Source organism: Aotus nancymaae, unplaced genomic scaffold, assembly GCF_030222135.1.
Source record: "Aotus nancymaae isolate 86718 unplaced genomic scaffold, 86718_ANA_hifiasm-v0.15.2.pri h1tg000004l, whole genome shotgun sequence".
NCBI classification, from domain to species: Eukaryota; Metazoa; Chordata; class Mammalia; order Primates; family Aotidae; genus Aotus; species Aotus nancymaae.
Genome location: NW_026988415.1, coordinates 69,113,176 through 69,121,130, shown reverse-complemented (window position 1 = coordinate 69,121,130; position 7,955 = coordinate 69,113,176).

Genomic DNA, 7,955 nt, shown 5'->3' with positions numbered 1-7,955 from the left:
ATACATAGGAAAGTGATTAGACATAGATTATACATATATACAGTGGAGTACTATGCAGTCATAAAAGAGAATGAGTAATTTCCAGTTTCTGTTTGGCATGTTGGGAGCTTGGAAGTTGTCACTTCACCTTAACAACAAGTAATAGGCTGACCAAACTGAAAAACAAATAACTCTTGTTAACTGTCAGAAAAGTGAAATCAAAGGGAAAATTATTGCCCGAAAATCAGAGAGGCAGACATATGAATACAGAGAATCATAATTTACTGGAGTGAAAACCTCAAAGCAGAACCTCAGCATGAACCAGTACCAGGGTAGAAAAACGTGAACTGTAATTGACAAATTATTGGAGGCTTCGAGTGGACAAGTCTGGGAGTTAAAAACTCTGGGGATATGTCTAATAATGGGGAAACACGGTTATGAGTTTTACCTCACAGATTCTCACAGTGAACATTGAAAAAAAAAAATCCTCCCATGCTTCTGAAAAGGAGAGGCAAAAAGAAACCATTTTTATTTATTTATTTATTTTTTGAAACCATTTTTAAATATGCCAGAGCATTTTGTTTTTCTTAATAAGGTCTGCCTCAAGAGAAACTATTTTACCAGAGCCTAAACTATTGGCATTTTATCAGAGTCTAACTGACCTGGGAGAGAAAAATACCCAAATCTAGCCCTGTGGAACCTTCCACATAAGGAAAGAAAAAGGAAAATCAAACTTGGCAGGGGTGGTGGCTCACACCTGCAATCCCAGCACTTTGGGAGGCTGAGGTAGGTGGATCACCTAAGGTCAGAAGTTCAAGACCAGCCTGACCAACATGAAGAAACCTCGCCTCTATTAAAAATACAAAATTAGCCAGGCATAGTAGCACGCACCTGTAATCCCAGCTACTTGGGAGGTTGAGGCAGGAGAATCGCTTGAACCTGGGAGGCGGAGGTTGCAGTGACCTGAGATGGTGCCATTGCACTCCAGCCTGGGAAACAAGAGTGAAACTCCATCTCAAAAAAAAAAAAAAAATCAAACTCAGTATTACTCTAGCCATCCTATCCTAGGGCAGAAAGGATTGAGAAGCATTGGTGAGGTTCACATTTTTAGAAGCACAGGCTAAGACCTAATTTATAGAACCATGGACCACTTCCCTTCCCCCCACATTTTACCACCAAACCACTGAAAAAACACTTACCAGGGTTCTTTTTATTCAGTACCTTATGTCTAGTTGTTAAAAAAAGTTACAAGGCATAATGAAGGTCAAAATTCATAATTTAAAGAGACAGAGCAAGCATTAAAACCACACTCAGATATGGTAGTGATGTTGGAATTGTAAGATCAGAAATTTAAAACAATTATTCTTCATATGCTATACACCAAAAATCTCCAAGCTCAGAGCCACATCAAGAAAACAATCTCATTCACAATAGCTACAAAAGAATAAAATATCTAGGAATACAGCTAACTAGGGAGGTTAAAGATCTCTACGAGAAAAACTACAAAATACTACTGAAGCAAATCAGAGAAGACACAAAGAAATGGTATAATATTCCAAGTTTGACACCCGTCAGAAGGGCTATCACTAAAAAGTAAAAAAAAAAAAAAAAAAAAAAAAAAGATGCTCGTGAGGTTGCAGAGAAATGGGAATGCTGGTGGGAATGTAAATTAGTTCAGTTACTGTAGAAAGCAGTCAGTCTGGAGATTTCTCAAATACCTTAAAATGGAACTACCATTTGGCCCAGCAATCCCATTGTTGAGTAAATACACAAAGGAATATAAACTGCTCTACCATAAAGACACATGCATGTATATGTTCATCATAGCACTATTCACAACCACAAAGACATGAATTCAACCTAAATGCCTAGCAATGTTGACAGGATTTTAAAAATGTGGTACATATATACCATGGCATACCACACAGCCATAAAAAAGAACAAGATCATGCCCTTTGCAGCAACATGAATGGAACTGGAGCTCATTATCCTAAGTAAACTAATTTAGGAACAGAAAACCAAATAGTACATGTTCTCAATTATAAGTGGGAGCTAAACATTGAGTACATATGAATACAAAGAAGGGAACAACAGACACCAGCACCAACTTGAGAGTGGAGGGTGGGAGGAGGGTGTGGATCAAAAACTGCCTATCAGGTACTATGTTTATTACTTGGGTAATGAAACAATGTGTACACCCAATCTCCATGATGTGCAATTTACCTATATAACAATCCTACACATGTACCCCTGTATCTAAAATACATTTTTTTAGAAAACCCTTTGATTATGTAAGGTGATCTAACCTTCAATTCATTAGCATTCCTGAGAGAGAAGAGAAAGTAAACAAATTGGAAAACATATTTGAGAACATAACCCAGGAAAATTTCCCCAATCTTACTAGAGAGGTCCACATGCAGATAAGAGAAATACAGAGAACTCCTGCAAGATACTATACAAGATGACTATCCCCAAGGCACACAGTCATCAGTTTACAAGGTCAGCACAAAATAAAAAATCTTAAAGGCAGCTAAAGAGTCATATTACCTATAAAGAGAATCCATCAGACTAACAGTGGACTTCTAAGCAGAAACTGTATTAGCCAGAAGAGATTAGGGGCCTATTTTCAACATTCTTGAAGAAAATCCAGCCAAGAATTTCATATCCTGCTAAACTAAGCCAAATGAGCAACCACTAAGAGAATTCATCACCAGACTGGCCCTACAAGAGATGCTTAAGGGAGTTTCAAACATGGTAATGAAAGAATAATACTTGCTACCACAAAAGCACACATAAGTACATAGCCCACAGATCCTATAAAGCAACTATGCAATCAAGACCACAAAGCAACTAGCTAAGAATACCACAATAGGAAAAAAGCTTACATATCAATATAAGGCTTGAGTGTAAATGACCTAAATCCTCCACTTAAAAGAAATGGAGTGGCAAATTAGATAAGAAAACAAGACTCAACTTTCTGCTGTGTTCAAGAGATATATGTCACATGTAATGACACCTATAGACACAATTTAAAAGGATGGAGAAAGATCTATCATGCAAATAGAAATCAAAAAACAGCAGAGGTCATTATTTTGTATCAAATAAAACAGACTTTAAACCAACAACAGTAAAAAGGACAAATAACAGTATTACATAATGATAAAGTGTGTGATTCAAGATTTAACTATCCTAAATATATATGCACCCAAAATTGGAGCACCCAGATTTATAAAAACAATCACTACTAATCTTAGGAAATGACTTAGCCACACAGTAATAATTTGGGACCTCCACACCCCAATGAAAGCACTAGACAGATCATCAAGGCAGAAAACTAACAAAGAAATTCTGGATTTAAATTTGACACTTGACTAGTTAGCCCTAATATACATTGACAGAATATTCCACCCAACAACCAGATGGATTAAAGATTTAAACATAAAACCTAACACCATAAAAACCCTAGAAAGAAACCTAGGCAATGCCATCAGGACATAGGCATAGACAAGGACTTCATGACTAAAACACCAAAAGCAATGGCAACAAAAGCCAAAATAGACAAATGGGATCTAATTAAATGTAAGAGCTTCTGTACAGCAAAAGAAACAAGCATTAGAGTGAATCAGCAACCAACAGAATGGGAAGAAATATTTGCAATCTATCCATCTGACAAAAGGCTAACATCCAGAATCTGCAAAGAACTAAAACAAATTTACAAGAAAAAAACAACCCCATCAAAAGTAGGCGAAGGATATGAACAGACACTTTTCAAAAGAAGACATTTATGCAGCCAACAAACATATGAAAAAATGCTCATCATCACTGGTCATTAGAGAAATGCAAATCAAAACCACATTCAGATACCATCTCATGCCAGTTAGAATGGCAATCATTAAAAAATCTGGAGACAACAGATGCTGGAAAGGATATGGAGAAATAGGAACAGTTTTACACTGTTGGTGGGAGTGTAAATTAGTTCAACCATTGTGGAAGATGGTGTGGTGATTCCTTAAGGATCTAGAAGTAGAAATACCATTTGACCCAGCAATCCCATTCCTGGGTATATACCCAAAGGATTATAAATCATTCTATTGTAAAGACACATGCACATGTATGTTCACTGTGGACCTGTTCACAATAGCAAAGACTTGGAACCAATCCAAATGCCCAATCAATGATAAACTGGATAAAGTAAATGCAGCACATATATACCATGGAATACTATGCAGCCATAAAAAAGGATGAGTTCATGTCCTTTGCAGAGACATGGATGAAGCTGGAAACCATCATCCTCAGCAAACTGACACGAGAACAGAAAACCAAAAACCACATGTTCTCACTCATAAGTGGGTGTTAAACATTGAGAGCACATGGACACAGGGAGGGGAACATCACACACCGGGGTCTGTTGGGCATCAAGGGTTAGGGGAGGGATAGCAGGGGGTTGGGGATTGGGGAGGGGTAACATTAGGAAAAATACCTAATGTAGGTGATGGGGGAATAGATGAAGCAAACCACCATGGCCTGTGTATACCTAAGTAACAATCCTGCATGATCTGCACATGTACCCCAGAACTTAAAGTATAATAGTAGTAATAAAAAGGCACAAAAATATATAAAAATATATCTATTGTTAAGGTGAAAAATCTCTAAAAGGAGAACTACCAAATACTGTTGAATGAAATCAGAGATGATGCAAATGGAAAAATATTCCATGCTCATGAATTGGAAGAATCAATATCATTAAAATGTCCAAACTGATCATAGCAATCTAGAGATTCAATGCAGATCCTGTCAAACTACCAAGTCTTTTTTCACAGAAGCAGAAAAAACTTATAAAATTCATATCAATTAAAAAAGAACCCAAATAACCAAAGCAGTCCTAAGCAAAAAGAACAAAGCTAGAGGCATCACATTACCTGACTAAAAATTATACTACAAGGCTACAGTAAGCAAAACATAATGGGACTGGTGCAAAAATAAATGCATGAACCAAAGGAATGAATAGAGAATGCAGAAATAAGGCCACACATCTACAACCAAATGATCTTTGACAAAGCTGACAAAAAGAAGCAATGCGGAAAGGACATCCTGTTTAATAAATGATGCTGGGAAATGTAACTAATCATATGCAGAAGACTGAAACTTGATTCCTACTTCTCACCATATACAAAAATTAACTCAAGATGGATTAAATCCTAAATGTAAGATTTCAAAGTAAGACAATTCTAGAATAAAACTTAGGAAATACTCTTCTAGGTATTGACCTAGGCGAACAATTTATTACTCAGTCCTCAAAAGCAAATGAAATACAAACAAAACTTGACAATTGAGTCCAAATTAAACTAGAGAGCTTCTGCAAAGCAAGAGAAACTCTCAACAGAATGAACAAACACCCTACTGAATGGGAAGAAAATATTTGAAAACTTTGCAACTGACAAAGGACTGAAACCCAGAAGCTATAAGAAAGAGAAACAAGTTAATGAGCAAAAACAGACAACCCCATTAAAAAGTAGGCAAAAGACATGAACAGACATTTCTTAAAGGAAGGCATACATGCAGCGAGCAAATGTATTTTTTAAAATGCTTAACATCACTAATCACCAGAGAATTGTAAATCAAAATCACAATGAGATACTATTTCATACAGGTCAGATAGGCTATTAATAAAAAGTCAAAAAATAAAAGATGTTGTCAAGGTTGCAGAGAAAAGGGAATGCTTATACACTGTTAGTGGGATGGTAAATTGGGTTAGCCCTTGTGGAAAGCAGTTTTGAGATTTCTCAAAGAACTGAAAATAGAATTACCATTCTACCCAGCAATTTCATTACTGGGTATATACATAATATCATTTGGATAATTTTCCCTTCCAAATTTTGTATTGAAATATGACAGCTCCCCCCACCCCAACAAATGTTGGAGGTAAGGGCTGATGGGAGGTGTGTTGGTCATGAGGGCAGATCTCTCATATGAATATCTAGGTGTCCTCCTCATGGTTGTGGGTGAATTCTTGCTCTGTTGCCTCATATGAGAGCTGGTGGTTGAAAAGAGCCTAGCATTTCTTTGGCTCTCTCTCTTGATCCCTCTCTCATCATGTGATGAACCTCTTCCACCTTCATCTTTTGCCACAATGTTAAGCTTCCTGAGGCCCTCACCAGAGCAGATCATGGCTCCATTCTTCTTGTGGTCTGTAGAACTATGAGCCAAAAAAATTCTATTTTCTTTATAAGTTACCCAGGCTCCGGTATTCTTTTATAGCAAGGCAAAATGAAATAATAAATATCTAAATTAGATAAATTGATCTAACAAAAAGACACATGCACTTGTAAGTTTATCACAGCACTATTCACAATAGAAGAGATATGGAATCAACCTAGATGCCTATCAGTGGTGAATTGGATAAAGAAAATATGATACATATATACCATGGAATCCTATGCAGCCATTAAAAAGAATGAAATCATGTCATTTGCAGCAACATGTATGCAGTTGGAGGTCATTATCCTAAGTGAATTAATGCAAAAATAGAAAACCAAATATTGCATATTATCTCTTATAAGTGGGAGCTAACCAATGGGTACACATGGATATAAAGATGGGATCAATAGACATTGGAGACTCCAAAAGAGGGGAAGGAGGGTTGACAAACTATCTATTGGGTTCTATATTTACTATTTGGGTAATGGGATCAATTGACGCCTAAACCTCAGCATCATGCAATATATCCTTGTAACAAACTGCACATATATCCCCTGAATCTGACATTTTATTTTTAAAATGCAGCTCTTTCCAGGTGCAGTGTCATGTGCCTGTAGTCCCAGCTAATTGGGAGACTTAAATGAAAGGATCACTTGAGCCTAGGAGTAGGAGGCCAGCCTGGGCAACACAGCAAGGCTCCATGTCAAAAAATAAAATGCAACTCCCTGTTTCTCCCTAGAAGAGGTTTGTGCCATGCAGCAAGTGTCACAATTTTTACAGCTCCCTCCCAAAGAACTCCATCCTAAACCTCTTAGCTCTGTGTGGCATTCATTTCCTCATACAGGGCACCAGCTGTGGTGTTGATCACATAGGTGTCCCTGTTCAGGCACCAGCTGTGACACTTGTCACAGCAGGGTCACAATCTGAGACATTGATCACGTTGGGGTCACCACCTGAGACATTGATCACCACCCGCAAAGGTCTGTCCTGCAGACCCTGACTCAGCGACAGACGAATGAATGCATTCACACACACAGAATACAGTGTTGAGTGGATTAGGGATGGTCATCAACTGCTTTCAGAGGGCGATTGCAACTGACTAACCATGACTCCCTTTTCCTCCTCGCATTTATTCAGTATAGATTTAATAACAGAGTTTCTAAGTCAACACGCTTGTGATAATTGACATGGCTAAAGGAGTGGTTTTACAAATGATAAAAGCTTTTGGTTCCAGGGCCCAGAATAAACACCATTAATGGGTAATTCCCCTTCAACATCCCCCTGTGAGGGCCATCCAGCACAAAGTTTACAAAAGTAAACAAATTAGAGTAGGGACAAAGGAATTTGGGGCAAACAGACTTATCTGGAGAAGCTTTTATTATCCTAATCTTTACCCTATGACTTAATGCTCTATTGTAAGAACTGGCTGCCTTCAGCCTGTCTCATTAAAATCTTTTGGCCTTCCAAAAGGTTTGAGACTATAATCTTATAACTTCTCCAATATTTTGCCAGCCACTCCATGTGAATCTCAACAGCTCTGGGAGCAGAAAGCACTAGGCATACATGAGTCTCCTTAAATGACAGAACAAAGGTTTGCATACCTGTTAAGGTATGCAAACATGTTTACAAAGTACATCTTCTTAGAGCATTGCATAAAAGGAGAAGGAATATACGGCTCCTATTTTCTCTCCAGAAGGGGTGTATGGCACACCCTTCCAGTGGCTACTTGATGGCCTGGGTTCTAATAAACTTGCATTGGGGAGCCAATGGGGCAAACA